This window comes from Rhineura floridana, chromosome 2, assembly GCF_030035675.1.
Source record: "Rhineura floridana isolate rRhiFlo1 chromosome 2, rRhiFlo1.hap2, whole genome shotgun sequence".
Taxonomy (NCBI): Eukaryota; Metazoa; Chordata; class Lepidosauria; order Squamata; family Rhineuridae; genus Rhineura; species Rhineura floridana.
This window is the reverse complement of record NC_084481.1, coordinates 96,933,388-96,951,793: the sequence shown is the minus strand read 5'-3', so window position 1 is coordinate 96,951,793 and position 18,406 is coordinate 96,933,388. Positions and strand designations below refer to the sequence as shown.

The window sequence follows — 18,406 nt, the reverse complement described above, 5'->3', positions numbered from 1 at the left end:
GTCCTATAACCAGTATCCCCAGAGACTCTGCCTGAGTCTCTCTCAATCAGGTTACCTCTGTGACTGCGTGCTTAAGCTGTCCCCAACCCCCTTGTATCACTGCAGATAACTCATAACTCAGGGTTGCTCTAGATACTTATGAATGTTATAATCTCCTCTTCACCGCTGCCACCATTTGTTACTGTTTCCCTTCAGCCTTGGTCATTACCTTACCCTCCCTTCTGGTCTGTGAAACCCCAGCCAAGGATCAGGCCTTTGGTAAACCAAATATAGTTTTTATTAAATAACAGAGATAACAAGGTTACTTTTCTAATGGTACTTAAGCATATGGTTTCATCTATTTCTGTGATACTTGACTTATCATGAACTAGAACTCCCACTCTCTCTTTCTCCACACGCTCCTGACATCCACCTCCAAACACCACCAAACACTTCTCAGCAACGTCCACCCAGATTCACCACAGATTCTCCACCCAGATTCAACTGTCATTCTTCCATTTATACTCCCAGCCATTCAAACACTCAGCCAATCATCCAGCATTCTACTGCTCATTTACTCCCCCCTCCTCTTTCATTCCACTTACCATGTATCTTCTACACAAACAGCACTTACCATATATACATTAATACAGGAACATCACAAAGAGCAGCTCAACATATTTCAGCAAACTTTTTATTCAAACCTAATAAAACACATGTCTGAAATGAAACAGCCAGGTCAGGTAAGCCTTGTATACAGGGCCTGTCCATACAACTACATAATCTGCAATGTTATAGATTTGTGTCCTCATTAATTCACTGTTGTCCATACAATGTTGCAAGCTAGTGTGGATTTTTTCATTCACAAATCCACATTAGAAATACCACAGAAAAACCAAAATGTTTTCCTGTACTGACTATCACATTAACATCCATGGGCTCAGACGCAATGCGGTGGAATTTCCTGCCATAGGTGGTCCATGGGCATTCCTCCATCCTATCCTTCCCACCCAGTAGCACATTCACAAACCTGTGCATGTGTGAGAATTAAAAAAAACTTCTGAAAAAGCATGTGAAAAGGAAATAAAGGAAAAGTTAATAGATGAGTATGTTGCTTTTAAACAGTATGGATAGTGTTGTGGAAATTAAATATTGGTTCAGGCTTTTGTGAGCTCTCCAAAATGGCTAGGCCTCAATATTGTTATGCATATTGCTCAAACTGCGCTTATAAGGTTGGGAAAGGAAGTAGGGCAAAAGTTAAGAGTTATAATGTACCAAATGCTTGCTGACAAGGCCACATATTATCAAGGGGAGTATAAAGGAAATAAGAGGGGGGGAAATGGGAGTAATCTGTATGTGAAAGGAAGCAAAAAGTTATATTGACATGCATATTTCGTAGAAAAGAAGTTATGCCAATTAAGGAATATATGTGCCAAGTTATTGGTTTGACTGACGCATGTTTATGTATCATCATGTGAGACTTGTGTAATCCATGTAACCTTGCAAACAGTATCTAAGGATGATGTGTGGAGCATGAAGGGGAGCTTGCACTGAGATTATTATCTCTGAGTAAACTCCCAGGCAATTGCTTGCAAATAAAGGCTTCTGATCAAAGTATCAATTCGTTGTCTTGAGAGTTTGATTAGGGCCTCCCAGCATTGAACTTAGCAGGAGTTAGCCCAGTTGGGCTCCTGCAACAATAGTAAACAAATAACATAATTATTTAAATGTTGCATACACACACACACGTGTATATGTAGATGTATATATATTCCATTCTACTTCCTTCGCATGCCAGAACAGACACTCAGCATTCTCTAGCCACTGACTATGCTCAGTCTTCATTGTGTTGCTTTTGCGTGTCCCCCCAGCTTTGTTCACCTAAAGAAAAAGGTTGTTTGTTTTTGTTTGTTTTTCTTTACTACAAACCCCAAAGCCTGCCAATACCTCTCTGTTGTGCATGGCTGGTGGTGCACATTAGGTTACTAATGGTTGAAGAGTTAGGACTGACCACTTGAAGAATGAATTCACTGTTGGTATATAAGTTTGGAGAATGGAGGGACAGAATCTAAAAAACATGAATGCCATGAACCCACTTCATGCATAACATCTGGTCAATTCACCAAATAGTTCACACAATTTTATAGACTACGTTTTGCTGTTTGATCAAAACAAGAGAGAATACTTTATGCTCCGCAAATCTCAGCAATGGGTAGCAGGACAGCCCTGTTGCATTGAAGTACAGTAAGTGTTTTGGTCAATTAAACAGGTGGTTTTGGATGACAAGCCAATAACTTCTCTCCTGGTTCTCTTCTTGGTGTGCTGATCATTTCTTTGTTTTAATAAAACTTTACTCCATCATTTCACTATGTAGTGTTCCTTGTTAGCTGTTTCCCAACAGGTTTCTGCCAACAGAAATGGTGATTGCTGCTCTAGTAAAGCTCTCAGAAACTCAAGATAGCTCTGCAAAGATCCATGATCAGCTCCTTACCTTTTGCTACTTGCGAAGCCAAGTGATTAACAATGCAAAGCAGCCAAACAGAATTCTAGCTTTAGCTGTGATGTCCATGATGTTAAAAAAATATACACCAATGTTCAGCCACCAAGGAAAATTTAAATTTGTTTGACTCCTACACAATTTATGAGATCTTCAGATAAGAGAGAAAAACAAGTTTTCTGGCCCTGCAATGGGGTCTAGCTACTGCCTAGAGGTCAACAAATCCATGGTCTATCACAACCCTGACATCACTTATTGTCTACAAACCTGAAAGGGAGGGGTTAGAGCAGCCAGCCACGAGCTCATTTAACAGAAGTTGCGGGGGGGGGCTGACATTTTGGTGTATATCTCATGTATCAGACCTTCCCCCCTTGGGTCAAGTGTTGTAGATTACATAATTATTCCCCATAGGAAGGAACTACTAGGTCATCACCTTAAAGTTGCTGACCGTATGGACAGTGACCATTTGCCCCTCGAATATTCCCTTAGGGTTCGGGAGAATGTTTATCTAACAATTCAACCTGAGTTATGCACAACTATAACAACTCCGGATATCTATAAAAGAGCTAACTGGACTCCCCAGCATCTTCAAAAATTTGAACAACTTGTATTATCTCCCCAGATTAGCCTACTGACATTACGGTTTGACTCATTGGGTATTTCGCCTAAGGGTTTAGATATTTACGAACAATTAGCCAGTCTAATTATTTCAAAGTTATATGTAGAAGGCCCTTTCAGACCTTCACATCAAAAGACTCCAAAGAACAAATGGTTTGATAAGGAATGCCAACTTCTAAAAAAGGAGCTGGTACTAGTTTACCGTAATTATAGACGAAATAACGAAAGACATCTACCACCCATTTTTTATAAATTACGTAAAGATTATAAGAAACTCATAGGCAATAAAAAACAGGATGAAATAAGAAAATCATGGCAATTGCTTGAAGTAGCCATTGCTACTCGCAACTCCAAACTATTCTGGCAAATTGTATCTGGGGCTTCTTCTAACCAAATAGCTAGCAATAATAGTTATATTACTGCAGAAATCTGGGAATCACATTATCGCAAGGTGTTTAATAGTACAGAAACACTAAACACCACATTATTACCAATTGGCACTAGTGTAACACCTGAATGGGCCTCTGTAGAACCTGAAACGGTTGCTGAAATTGTCTTGAACCTAAAAAATGGCAAAGCAGCTGGCCCTGACAGGATTGTCCCAGAACTTCTTAAAAGTGGTATTACTTGGTGGGCACCCAGGCTTGCTACTCTTTTTACAACAATCAATAATACAGGTAGAATCCCTACCTCCTGGCTCAAGGCATATATAATCCCAATACATAAGAAAGGCCCCAGAGACGACCCAGTTAATTACCAACCTATCAGTCTGTTGTCTGTGGTGGGAAAGGTATATGCTACCTTCCTGAGTACAATTTTGAACACTTGGGTTAAATCTAATAACATTCTAAATCAAGCCCAGATAGGTTTTATATCGGGCCAGTCTGCCACAGACCACTGTCTTTTATTGTCACAATTAGTTTCCAGACATATTAAGCCAAAACGCGGCAAACTGTATGTAGCGTTTATAGACTTAAAAGCAGCATTCGATTCCATCTGCCGCGAACGCCTGTGGAACAAATTAGCTTCTTACCACATTGATAAGAGACTATTACAGCTGATAGTAACTCTATATCAAAACACTACAGTTCAGATCCGCTGCAACCATCAGGGCCATCTTACAAATGAAATTCCATCTACACAGGGAGTGAGACAAGGGTGTGTACTAGCCCCAATGTTGTTTAACCTTTATCTGGCGGACCTCCCTACTATTTTGGAGGACAGTCAATTTCATGCCCCCAAAGTAGGAGCAGCAAAAGTTCCAATACTATTATACGCTGATGATACGGTGTTAATATCTCAAACTCGCCTTGGACTCAATAGATTACTTACGAGATTTAACTCCTATTGCAAGGAAAATTCTCTAGAGATAAATTATGTCAAATCTAAGATCATGATATTCTCGAGAAGAAAAGACAGACACATTTGGAAGATGGGCCACACAATAATTGAACAGGTTAATTCGTACAAATATTTGGGGATCTGGTTCCACGAGACTGGACTATGGAATTCCCATATTCTTTATTTAAAAGCTAAGGCAAATAAAAATCTCGGGGCAACTATAAGATTTCTTTTCACTAACGGAGGAAAATACATCCCGGCAGCAATACGGCTTATAAAATTTAAAATCATCCCAATGTTGACTTATGGTGCCCCCGTCTGGTTTCCTTATTATAAAGGAAATTTGGATGGAATAATATACTCTGCACTAAGATCTCTATTTGGAGTCCCTAGCTGCGTTTCAGGAGCTTCCTTATTATTAGAAGCTGGGATGAACTCCTTGTCCTGCCTTATATGGAAACATATCATCTACTTCTGGATCCGTTGTTATAAATTACTAACATCTGAATCTTACCTGGCCTGCTTTTTAAATGACCCATTATCGAATGTAACATGGACAGCGAAGGTTACGGAGAAGCTAAAATCGATGGGTCTCCACCCTTCAGAAATATTAGATTTGGACTATAATAATGCTAGAACCATGGTTAAATCTAGACTAATAGACATCGACAACCAGTCTATAATAAGCTCAATGAATGGTCCTTGTTCTCTGAGGGCCTTGGGCATGAATATTATTCCAAATTCAGAAGGGATGAAATACCTATACTGGTTATCCGTCCCTAAATACAGATGGGCATTTACGCTAGCCCGATTCAACGTCCTACCATCAAACTTTCTCTCCGGTAGATATAAAAAAATACAGAGAATGTACAGGTACTGTCTTTGTAATGACTCAGAAATAGAGACCATCTCCCATGTTCTATTCTCTTGTAAACTATATGAGAAACCTAGAAAAGATCTTCTCTTACCAATTATATCAAAACTTCCCGGCCGTTCAATTGAAGCATTACTAATAATTGTTCTACAGGGCCACAACGAAAAGATCACCTTGACTGTGGCCAAATTTATCAACACAGCCATACAGATAAGGAAGAATTTTCCCTACCCTTAAATTAGAGGCTGGGAATCTAGGCTTTATCCCATCTTATAAACAATTTAATTTTATCCTAATACGACTTTACTGTGTATAGATATCGATCTAAGGAGATAATCAGATCGGATTAATCAATTAATCATTTTAATCTGTTTAAGTACATTTTATTAATATCTATTTAAATAAGTTTTAATGTCCTTTGACGGGATGTTCTTATGTATTTTATACTAATATTTGTATCTTTTCCGACTTGAAGGTCTATTGACTAATAAATATTTCATTCATTCATGTATCAGGCCACCTAGAAACCTAATTTTTGGGGATAAAAGATAGCTGAGAGTTCAGAGATTAGGGTGACTCGCCCAAAGACCCAGAGAGGACCCCAAAAATCCAGAGTGTCCAGGCAAAAATGGGAGACCAGACAACCCTAGCTTCAATTGTGTTTTCTATTAAAAATATACACAATTACATTCCATTAGTAAATGCCAGTGCAGCCTTTTCCAACCTGATGTTCTCCAGATGACTGGACTACAATTCCTTTCAGTCCCATGCTGCCTGGGAATCAGCCCTGTAGCTAGCTTTCCTTGTTTGGTGAGGCAGCCATATTTGTAGATGGGGCAGTGGGCGGGGGATAGGTGCATAGTACCAGCAAATTTCACCCACTCACTGGTGGAGAGGACATGAGGGCAGTCCCAGGGAAAGGAAAGGCAGTGACCTTCCCCCTCACTCCTCCTCCATCCACCAAGCGTGTTAACTTACATGAATGAAGTTTCATCTGTTGAACGGTTTCACACTTTTCTGAGAGATCCCCAGGAATAGTTGACTCAAAACCTTGACTTTGACTATAGCTACAGTCTTCTTTCACCTGAGGTCTCTTCCTGTGCTCTGATTCTTCATGAAATGAACTACTTTGGTCATGATAATGGGTTCCTGAGCTCGGCTTTGATGCTGCATTAGCTATCTCAGTACTAAAGTATAAATACTTTAGGATGTGTTTGTTAACTCTTCCTTGAGGGTTCCCCCTTCTAGTCTTGTTCCTGACCTTTAGATTTTTGTTCCTGTTGGACAACCTAGGGAAAACCTTTTAACTGGTTGATATATAAAGAACTAACTAACTAATTGAAAACTAATTATGGAAAGCAATTGGATTTTTTCCCCTGGTTGCTGAGTTGATTTTTCTGTCCAGAAACACTGACAAGGCCTCATGCTGAGCTCCACATATTGGGAAAATCAGAAATTAGACCTGAGTTACAGCCTAGGTGGCCAGCCAGCAAGATTTCTATTCCTCTAGGGCTGTTTTTATCTTTTGCAATCAAGTACTCAAGGAAAATAAAAAAAATAGCCAGTATGATTGTGAGTATAGTGAGTGCTTGAAAAGAGTAAATGGTAACTTAGGGTCGCCAGTTTTTCAGATCATTTTTAAGTTATCTCTCTCTTTCACCCAATAGCAATAAGCACCCAATTCTGCTTTACTCATTACAATTATGGCAGAATAAACAAATTATTAATTTTTAGTTCAGGCAGATTATTGTTGGCTGGGTAAAGAACATAACAGAAACTGAAACTGAAAAGCAGAGTGAAGGAAAGTTCAAGGGACTATCACGTGTAGGAGTTGACAAAGTTTTGTTATAACTACTTATTTCAAATTTGTGGATGGGGGCTGAGACAGAGACCTCTGAGTCAAAGAGCTGATCCCAGGGTGAGTGAAGCCAGGAGGAAGAGGTCAGAAGGTTTTCATGGGCCTAGAGGTGGAGCCCAGTGGAAAAGCTGCCCATCCACGCAAAGTGTACAGCTAAAGAAGAACAGAGCTAAGGCAGCTTTTGCTAGCGGGGAGCAAACCTGCCACTTGCATTGCTGGAAAACCAACCAACCAACCCACTCCAACATTCCAGATCTGGTTGCTTGGCTGGCAACCAGGATTAGCTCCAGATTTCAGGGAGCCTTCAGAAAATGTCCTCAGGTGAGTCTCCTCCTCCATCAGTGGGTTCTGGATAGAGATGCAAGAAGACACCAATTTTCATTTTAGCTTGTGTTTGTCACATGCAGTGCTGTTTCTGTTCTGCCACAGTTCAGCTTCCCAGAAAACATTATTTGACTTGCTACATTATTTGACTTGCTGTGGCAGAAATTTATGTGATTACATTCTTATGTTATTCCACACCATTCACTTCAATGGAAAGAAAAGCCAATGCAAATGGGGGGGGGGGAAGTCCTCGATTACACATTGTTTGAGAATGGAAAACAATAACAACAGTGAATACTAATCATATTTGCTGGATTTATTTCCATTTTGGAAATGGGATGAGGAAGTGAACACTAGTAATTTTTGTTCCCTTTTCCATTGGAATTAAGTTAAGCAGGCATAAAGTACTCCAGATTCAGATCCTGGTCATGAGTGAGGCTACTGCTGGCTGAGCAGGCCCAAGCCTGGCAGAGGGAAAAGAAACCTTTAAAATAAGACATTTTATAGGTCTTGACTTACACCACCATTTTTGCTGGTGTAAGTTGACTAGTCACATGACTTATTTGAATGGAGGTGGGATCCAATGTGAGTCCGCTTTTCCATGTCTTGCCCCACCACGTCCCCAGAATGTCCCTTTTTTGGGACTTACGCTGGCCTTGGCTCAGCAGGCTGAGCTGGCTGAGCCCCAGCTGAGTCTGGATGAGGGACTTGCACTGTCATATCTCTGGTTGAGCCAGGGATGGACACTTATGTTGGCACAGAGCATGCTGCCCGGTTTCAGCCGGCTTAGTCAAAGACCCGCCAGATCCTAACTTGCTCATCCTGGCAGATCTTGCATTTGGATTGCCCCTTACAGTTTGTACCAGTTCACAACTTCAGCAATAATTCTAGTTATGAAGAAATGGTATAGTCATAATTCTCCATCATTGAAGCTTTCCAAATTCTTAGGGCTGGGTTAATCTGTCAGTTTTGGTTTCTCTCCGTTTCCCTTTTTTCCAGTCTTAAGTTAGATTCTCCAAAGTTCCATATTGGTTTGCAAATTATTTTTAAAAAATATCCTTATGAAAATTCACCAGAATTTTAGTTTGAATTTCTCCTAATATACAGATTTTTGCAAAGCATATTTTCCTAATATATCGCATTTTTGTAAGTTATTGTCACCAATATATGCCTTTTTATGGACACTTTACCCCACTGTATGCATTTGTGTACACAGTTACATGGAGAACTGCATTGCAAAATTTGGAGAAGTGCCAATTTAGAAGGATGGCTGTGTTTTGCATTGCTTCTTGTACTGTTTCTGTAAATGTGCCAGTTAGATAGGTTTGCCTTTGAATGTGAGCTGAGTAAAAGCCCTCCCCTATCCCTTTTTGGAATATAGAAAAAAGAGCAAAACTGACTTGGTATGTCCACAAGACAGGGCTGGGAACCTTTAATCTATCTAGGGCTACATTGCTGGGGGTACACAACGGTAATCATGGGAAGGGCAAGCCTGGTGCATGAAGCCAGAGCCAAAAGTAGGCAGAGTTCACAGTTTGGGAGGAGTGGTTTGAAAGGGAGGAGGCATTCCATTGCACAAGAGGGATTGCTTGCACTAGTGGATTTATTTAACTGGATATCGCCAACTGAAAGCAGTGGGATTAAAATTAGTCAAGATCAATTTAAACCCACTGATTTCCACGACACTACACATGACTAAGTCTTGGTCCAACCTACTGACTCCTCATTTAAATTATTAAGTTCAGGCACAGACAAAAGATATTGTTTATGATTGTTGAGGATCATAATAGATTCTGGAGTGAAGAGTCACACTTAGCATGAACTGAAGATCTCTTTAGGGATGAGGAAACTGTGGCCCTCAAGGTATTGCTGGACTACAGCTCCCATCATCCCTGACCAATGGATATGCTGGCTGGGGCTGATGGGTGTTGGACTCCAGCAACTTCTGAGGGGCAAAGTTTAGAGCAAGGAAGCATCAGCATTGTCACACATTGCATTTATTTGATGTGACTAATGTGATAGTAATAATTACCCTGTGGTTTGTCTAAGCTGAGTGTCATGGGATGTGCCACCAAGGGAAAGTTTCCTGCTGTTCAATTAAGCACCACCCCAATTTCTTTAAAATGCATGAACCTTCATAGCCTGTGGAATCAGTGCACAATGCGCAGGAAACTCTGCTTGACCACAGGTAAGGCTGAGACAGCAATCAGATACTATCATACATGTTGAGTTTTATGCCTAATCATAGGAAAAGTAAGAGTCTTTTGTCTGCAAAAAGGTTAGTTGCTGTTACTGGAAGGATTTATCCACATTTACAGAGCAGTGCTAACCGTCCTCATCCCTGGTTGAGCTGGCTGAGTCCTAGCTGGACTGGGGTGAGGGACTTGAATACATTGCCCCATTGAATACCTTGGGACTTGCTTCTGAGTAAACATGCATAGGATTGCACTATAAATATCTTTACCTGGTTGTGTAAATAAGAAACATCTTTGACAGTCATGCTTATATAAATATTTCTTCATACTATGTCTTGATTTGTATCTTATTTCATACCATGATTGTAAATTATTATTCACAAATTATTTTTTCTTCTAAATTTTAAATGGGCACTTCTTCCTTAGGGTGGTCGTGGTTCCCCTCTGTTGTTTTCATCCTGAGGGGCGGATTAGGCTGAGAGATGGTGCATAGCCCATGGTCACCCAGTAAACTTTAGCTTATTTCCATTTTTAAAATTTAATTAAAATGATTTATATGCAGGCAAAGTTATGAAGTAATGCAGATCCACATAATACATTTAAAGCACATCCAACTTGCATTTAATGAGCATGACATCCCCCAAAGTATCCTGGGAAGTGTAGATTCCCCCTCACAGTTACAGTTCCCACCACCCTTAACAAACTACAGTTCCCATGATTCTGTGATGGGATTCATGTCCTTCAAATGTATTTTGAATGTGCTTTAAATGCATGGTGTGGATCTGCCCTAGTATGCTGTGCATTCATTAGTGAATTGAAAAGAAGAATTTTAGAAAATACTTTTTGTACATGGCTGTAGCTGATTGGTAGGGCACATGCTTTGCATCCAAAGGTCCAAAATTCAATCTCTGGAAGAGACGATTGTCCGGAATTAATGGCAAAAACGGTTAAAGACAGATATTTAAAAACATTCAAAATAATAAAACCAACAATAAGTTAAAAACAGATGAAAGACATAATAGCTTCTACATGCCTGGGTAGGCTTGCCTAAAAAAAATGTTTTTAGCAGGTGCCAAAATGAGTACAATGAAGTGCCTGCCTAATGTAAATAGGCAGGGAGTTTCAAAGTGTAGGTAGTGTCACCCTAAAGGATCAATTTCTTAAAAGAACAGAGCAAGTACTATGTGAAAGCCATAACATGGAAAGCACACCTTGAACTTGGCCTGGCAGCAAATCGGCAGCCACTGCAGATTTCAGAGCAGAGGTATTATATGCTGATAGGGTCTCACTCATGTCAGCAATCATCCCACAGCATTCTACACCAGCTGCAGCCCCTGGGTCAGGTTGTGCTGTGTGGGGATTTCCGTGACTTCATCTGACTGGCTGCCAGGATTGTTTTAGTTTTGGTTAGGAATCTGTTTTGCCCAAAGCAAGAAGTTTGTGGGATTTCAAAGGCAAAGAACACACCAGTGGAGAGATTTACAACTTTTATTTTAGAGCAGCTGGTGCTTTATAGCAGACAATGCACTAAAAAGGATAAAAGCAGCTACTGATCACAGATAATCTTAAATTCTTCTTTCAGTTGCCAGGAGCCCTAGACAAGCGGCAACAGTGAGATCCCAGCCGGCCAAAAGGTACACAGCACCACTACAGCTAAAGTCTGTGTTGAATCTCCTCAAACAGAATTAAGGGAGCCTTATTTATACCAAAAGAGCCCCTGGATCTGGGTGCAGGTTTACACGTGTGACTTTAATTAGCTATACATATTGGGATGTTTCTAATTTGGGTATCACAATTCTGTCTTTGTTTATCAATCCGGTTGTTCAGTGTCCTTGAGTTTTGTAGCAGCATGATTCATTGCATGTGCCTTGAAGGCCATGTTTTCAGGCCTTAGCAGTGTGTCAAAACATCTTCACTAATGAGCTATTGGCATCGATGGTCTATCTGGGCAATTAAGGGCCTCTCCTTGACTCATCCATGTTACATATAAACGAGCCTCCCAGCCCAGTATTGTTGTATCCTACATAGGGAAGGTGAGGAAGCATGCCAAGAGGCCCACCTGGCTGGAATGCAGGAGAATGAGATAGGAGCATGGGACAGGGGAATCCACACCATCATAAACTTCCTTGTTACATCAAAATGACTTCCAAGATATTTTCCCATACAGAACCCTGACTGGTTGTGGGATGCTGAGTTTTTTGTCTTACTCATAGGTTGTGGTTAGTATGGTATTGCATTTAGGAACTCATCACTGTCTTATCTTTTTCTCTTTCTTATTGCATTTCATCTACCTCTGACCTTACTCCCTTACATTCATAGAAGCAACAAGTGTGGTTCCATGCGTTCAGCTCAGCCCCCTTAAATCCACTGATGATGCACCTTATTCTTTGCATGATGGTTTGTTTCTTGTAAAAGAGAATTCACATACTGGGAAGTGTGGCTTCAATTGCTGTTGTTCCCAATCTACTGCCTGTGAAGGCAGACCAAACCATGTGTGTTTTCTCTCTGTCAATTATTACTCACTGGAATTGGGTTGGCAGCCAAAGTGAGTTTATAGCAGCCCATAGAGTAGTCAGGAAAGGGTAGAGAAACTTCTTAACTCTTACTCATTTCTCATACCTCCCTCTGCAATGAAGGGTCAAGTCTGTAAAGACATTTGGAGCAGCCACATTAAAAGGCAGACAGAGGGTTGCCAACCCTGTTTGGATATCAATATTTCAGAGGATCCCTAGTCAAGTCTTATCAACAGCACAATCCTAACCATATCTACTCAGTAATAATTCCTGTTGAGTTCTATGGGGCTTAGTCCCTTAGTAAGTGTGTTTAGAATTGCAGTTTTCAGGGGCATCCACCTTTATTCCTGAGTGCTCCCATCTAACATCTCCACAACACTAGGCTCCTTTTTTCCTACAATGGCCTTCTGGTGACTGGCCTGGCCTTGTCACAAGCAAGTAGGCTAGATTAAATGTTTCTTACCCATCCTTTCAAAGCAGGTGAGAAGAAACGATTCAGTCACTTCAGCTGGACCTGGAAACACCCTCATTTAACTAAGATTTGTATCTTAATTTCCAATCAGAGAAATTTTTTTGTTTGAATGGTATGCTCCCAGCAACTGTGGTTGATGCTGAATGTATCGTGCTTAATGACATCACTGGGCCCCACCCCATGACATCACTAGGGCCTGCCCCATGACATCAGTAGAGCCCATCCCAGAAATCTCAGGGTTTGGGATGCTTCTGACCTGACAACCCTATTCTCATCCCAGCGGATCTTGGGTTTGGATTGTGCTGTTAAGGTGGTGGTGGTGGTTTTTTTAAAAGAAAAGGCTAGCAAAGATCCACTTTAATTAACATCGATTCCCCCCCCCCCCGGTTAACTTGAGTTGCTGGAAACCAGTGAGTTTCTAGTCAAGGATGAAATGTTGATTGAACTGTTACTGCCGAATTCAGAAGAAAAACCTGGATGGAGTGTTATTTCATAGCAAAATGTGAGAGTTTCAGAAAACACTGTTCTTAATCATAGCTTAACTCAATAGCCTCACATATGGTTGCTCTGAAGTCATTCACAATCAGTGTGATGAACATGTATCAATGAATTGTTTAGTACCTAGTGAGTCTGGACATTTTATCACCCTTTCACTGCTGGAGAAGTCCCCCCTCTCCTTCAGCCACCATATTGACCAGGACTCTGCTATTTTTAAAAGGTGAAGCCAAACAGAGATCTCACCAGATACTTGTGTGTGTCTGTGTGCATGTGGTGTGTGACAAGTAGTAATGCAACTATCCAAATAAGCCCTAATAGGGTGGCTGCCACAAGCACGTGTGCACTTCGACTGTAACCTTAGATCCCTTCAGTACTGGTGAAGTTGAAAGGGTATTTCAAAATGAGCATATTTGTGCTAGTACAAACATACCGTCATCCCCACCTAAGTGCATCTGGAGCATGGGGGTCTACTACTGGGTGCACTGCCAGGATCATGGGTTGAACCACCAATTGTGTCAAGAAGTGCTGCTCATCTACATGCAAACATTTGTGCTTTCAACTGCAGAAACTGAGTTAATATGGGGTGCTATCATGCCATTCTGGAATGGTGCCAGACTGGATCAACAGATGGCTTCACGGAAATAAACAAACAAGAGTCAACAGACGGCTGCTAGAAGAATCCCATTTGATGCTGGATATTTATTAGTCACATGGCCATTGATCAGGTGAGAGTAGTCAAGAACATCTGAAAATGACAGCATACTGTCATTAACCCCATAGTCTAACCTCCCTCATCCCCTTTTTTCACTGAATGTACACATACTGAATGCAAAATCAGCACTGGAGTGGCCATGCACTGTCTTAACGTAAGAGGGATTTAGGTCATTGTGTAACATGAAAAAAATGTTTTTTTTAATATTTTCCAAATTATAGAAGTGAAAATGATCACAACTTTTTAAAAAATATTTCCAGTGTATGATGTCAGGTTTTCTCTGGTATGATGTCAGGTTTTCACTGTGATTTTGAATCTATTCCCTTATTTGTCCTAATTTTAGCCCTTATTCCTGACTGAAGGCTAAGCATACTGGAAGAATGCAAGAGGTGAACAGAACCCAAGTGTCAGAGTTCATTCTCTTAGGATTCTCAGACCATTCTGAAGTGGAGATGCCTTTGTTTTTGGTCTTCCTTCTGATTTATCTATTGACCCTGATGGGAAATCTGGGTATGATTGTGCTAATCCAGACCGATTCCCTTTTGCAGTCTCCAATGTATTTTTTCCTAAGCAACCTCTCCTTCATTGACATCTGCTACTCTTCCATCATCATTCCCAGGTTGTTGTATGACCTCTTTACAGACAGGAAGGTGATTTCCTACAATGCATGTGCAACCCAGATGTGGTTATTCACCCTCTATGCTACGACCGAGTGCTACCTTCTGGCTGCCATGGCTTATGATCGCTTTGTTGCCATCTGTAACCCACTCTTTTATCCTATTGCAATGGCCAAAAAGGTTTGTCTGCAGCTTGTGGCTGGGAGTTATTTGGTGGGGCTTGTGACTGCCATTGTCCACACCAGTGGCACCTTTAGATTGTCTTTCTGTGGACCCAACGAAATCAGCTCCTTTTTCTGTGACATTCCCCCTTTGCTGCGGCTCTCTTGCTCAGACAACTATGTTTCCAAGGTGGTACTCTTTGTTTTCTCCACTTTTGTTGTGGTAGTGAATGCAGTGATTGTTCTCTTCTCCTATACTTACATCATTTCCACCATCTTTAGGATGCGGTCATCCACAGGCAGACGGAAGACCTTCTCAACCTGTGCCTCACACCTGACTGCCATTGTCCTGTATTACGGGTCCTTGACCTTTATGTATGTGCAGCCTGGAGGGCTGGAGGCAGTGGAGCAAGACAAAATAGTGTCTGTCTTCTACACCATTGTGATCCCTATGCTGAACCCCATCATCTACAGTCTGAGGAATGAGGAGGTGAAAAAAGCTCTGAAGAAAAGACTAAGCAAGAAAATCTCTTGCCATCAGTCAAAGCAATGAACTTTGTTGCCCACTCCTGTACATTTGTCTGCTCTCACACAAACTAGTAAGGCCACTATTAAAGCTGAGCCAAAATTTTTCAGAAGACATTTTTCTGGGAAAGATTCTGAGGTTTTTCTTTTTCTCATTCCCCCAGAAAAGGAAGGTAGCTTTGCAGAATTTTATCTGAAGATGCTCCGCCATTTATTTCTGTTTTTGATGGTGGCTGCCATCTGTCCTCGCCACATTGAATGTCCTGGAATGGTAGTAGGTTTGAGGCATTGTAGATGGGCCATAATGGGCTGCAAACACAACTGTTTGCACTGTGGCCACAATATTTTGTAAAATAAATATGTAGGGAAAGAAGAAATAAGCTGTGCTGCTGCTACCACTAATGGTGGGCCCCACCTCTTGGAGAATTGTTCCTCTCCTTGAACAAGTTCAGTGAAATGGACCACCCCAATTTTGCTGTGTACAAATTGTAGAATTCAAATCTGACTGTTTCAAGCGTCAACATCTTCAGGTTTTTTTTATTTTGAGTTTGGTTTCAGAGTTTCAGGCTCCTTTGTAAAACCAAACAAATCCAGTTCTATACTTGATGACAGTTAAGGGTGGGGGAATGTGTACTCCCACCAGATATTATTGAATGGCAACTCCCATTATCACTGGTCATGGGCCATGCTGGCTGTGACTGAAGGGAGTTGGAATCTAACTCCATTTGAAGGGCCCCCGGGTCCCCATCTCTGATGTAACGCATCAACTTGCCTAGTGTAATATTTCTATACCTTTACAAATCCTACAAAGTATTTTGGAGGAAATTATTTAGCAAGATAGATTTAGTATACAACTGAATATTATCTGTATTGTTCTATCTGATATTAAAATGATTTAAGGAGCAAAAAGAATGAACAAATAATAAATGATAATGTTTGGAAGCAAACTTTGAGTTAGAAATTATTAGAGAATCTTCCTACACCCCCAAAATAATTTCAACTCTAATGGAAGTGTCTTGAGATCAGAATTGTTTGGCTATTACATGCTGCTTAGACTTCCTAGCATCCTAGCAAGTGTTAGGAAGAACATAGGAAACCATAATTTAGTACTGTCAACACAGATTGGCAGGGTTTCAGTCAGGGGACACATTAACACCTCAGTTAACGAAGCACATTATTTCTTTAACAGAAACTTTGGTACCAGAGGTAGGAGTAAAAAAGGGATAGGTTCCTGCACCACAACAAAGAGCAGCTCAACATATTTCAGCAAACGTTTTCAAAACTAACAATATGCACGTTTGAAATGAAACAACCAGTTGAGGTAAGCCTTGCATTCAGGGCCATTCCACATGACTGTAATATCTGCAATGTTATAGCTTTCTGTCCTCATTAATTCATCGTTGTCCATATGACGTTGCAAACTAGTGCAGATTTTTGCTTCCACAAATCCGCATTAGAGATACTACTGAAAAACCAATACTGTATGTTTTCCTGTACCAATAATCAATTGCATTAACATCCGTGGGCTCAGATATAATGCCACAGAATTTCCTGCAATACGCGGTCCATGGGCATCCCTCCGTCATATCCCTCCCACCCAATAGCATATTCTTAAATTTGTGCATCCATGGAAATTCCAAAATGCATGTGAAAAGCCAATAAAGCAAAATAGATGAGTATATCCTTTTTAAACAACATGGATAGTAAACAAATATATATATATGAACTGTTTACAGTCATGACCTCTTCCAGGATACTCCATTCCATTCTAAGTCCCCTGCTCCCACCCCAAGAACAGACACTTAGCATTCTCTAGCTACTGACTATGCTCAGTCTTCATTGTGTTGCTTTGGTGTGCCCCCCCCCATTTTTCCCTAAAGGAAAAGGTTGTTTGTTGTTGCTTGTGTTTTTGTACTACAAACCTTGGGTTTCCACGAAAAGCCTGCCGATACCTCTCTGTTGTGCATGGCTGGTGGTGCACATTAGGTTACTAATGGTTGAAGAGTTAGGACTGACCACTTGAAGAATGAGTTCACTGTTGATATATATAAGTTTGCAGAATGGAGGAACAGAATAAAAAAAATGAATGCCATGAACCCACTTCATGTATAACATCTGATCATCTTTAACCACCTAGGAAAATTTTAACTTGTTTGACTCCTGCACACAAGACAGAAAAAGGCGGAAAGCTATATACTATTTTCAGATAAGCAGGAAAAAACAACCGTTTCTGGCCCTGCAATGGGGTCTAGCTACTGCCTAGAGGTCAACAAATTCCTGGTCAATCACAACCCTGACTTCACTTATTGGTTACAAACCTGAAAGGGTGGGGTTAGAGCAGCCAGCTACAAGCTCATCTAACAGAAGTTGTGGGGTGTGTGTGTGACGTTGTGATGTATATCTTGTGAACCAGACCCAGGGCTGGTTCTAAAGGGCGGCCAGGTGGCATACTGGCCGGAGGGCCCCAGAGCTACAGGAGCCCCTGAGGGGCCCTCCGCTCCCCTTCCATGATCCACGGCAGGAGCCACGGATCACAGGACAGGAGGAGCTTCCAAGCCGCCCGCCATCCCCCCGCTTCACCTACCTTTCTCTCTGCTTTTTTTTTGCAGCACGCGCAGGGTTGCCATCAATCAAGATGGCAGCTGAGGTTTCCGTAAAGGGCTGAAGCCTCTGGCGCCAACTTGATTGATGGCAGCAATGCGCGCGCTGCGTGCCATACATCAAGATGGCGGCAGGGGCTTCAGCTCCTTACGGAAACCTCAGCCGCCATCTTAACTGATGGCAACCCTGCGCGCTCAGTGCATGCAGCCTCAAAAAACAGCACAGAAAGGTAGGTGAAGCGGGGGGATGGCGGGCGGCTCGGAAGCTCCTGTTCTGTGATCCGTGATGCATCTCCTGCCATGGATCACAGAAGGGGAGTGAAGGGGCCTGGGGCAGGCTGATGCCCAAGGGCCCCGGCATGCCTGGAGCCGGCCCTGAGCAGACCACCTAGAAACTTAATTTTTTTTTAAATGAAAAGCTGAGACTCCAGAGATTAAGGTGACTCACCTGGAGACCCAGAGAGGACCCCAAAAATCCAGAGCTTCTAGGCAAATATGGGAGACCTGACAACCCTAGCTTCAATAGTATTTTATGGTAAAAATATAAACAATTACATTCCATTGGTAAGTGCCAGTGCAGCCTTTTCCAACCTGACGTCCTCTAGATGGTTTAGACTACAAC

The 18,406-nt window shown here is 41.4% G+C and overlaps 1 long non-coding RNA gene across 1 annotated transcript; it reads left to right on the top strand.

Moving 5' to 3' along the window:
* Window positions 1-9,594: 9,594 nt before the first annotated feature.
* Window positions 9,595-17,200, top strand: LOC133376806 (uncharacterized). Its single transcript, XR_009760566.1, has 4 exons — window positions 9,595-9,679; window positions 11,269-11,320; window positions 13,735-13,894; window positions 14,942-17,200. It is a non-coding gene; the product is annotated as an uncharacterized LOC133376806 (long non-coding RNA).
* Window positions 17,201-18,406: the final 1,206 nt, after the last annotated feature.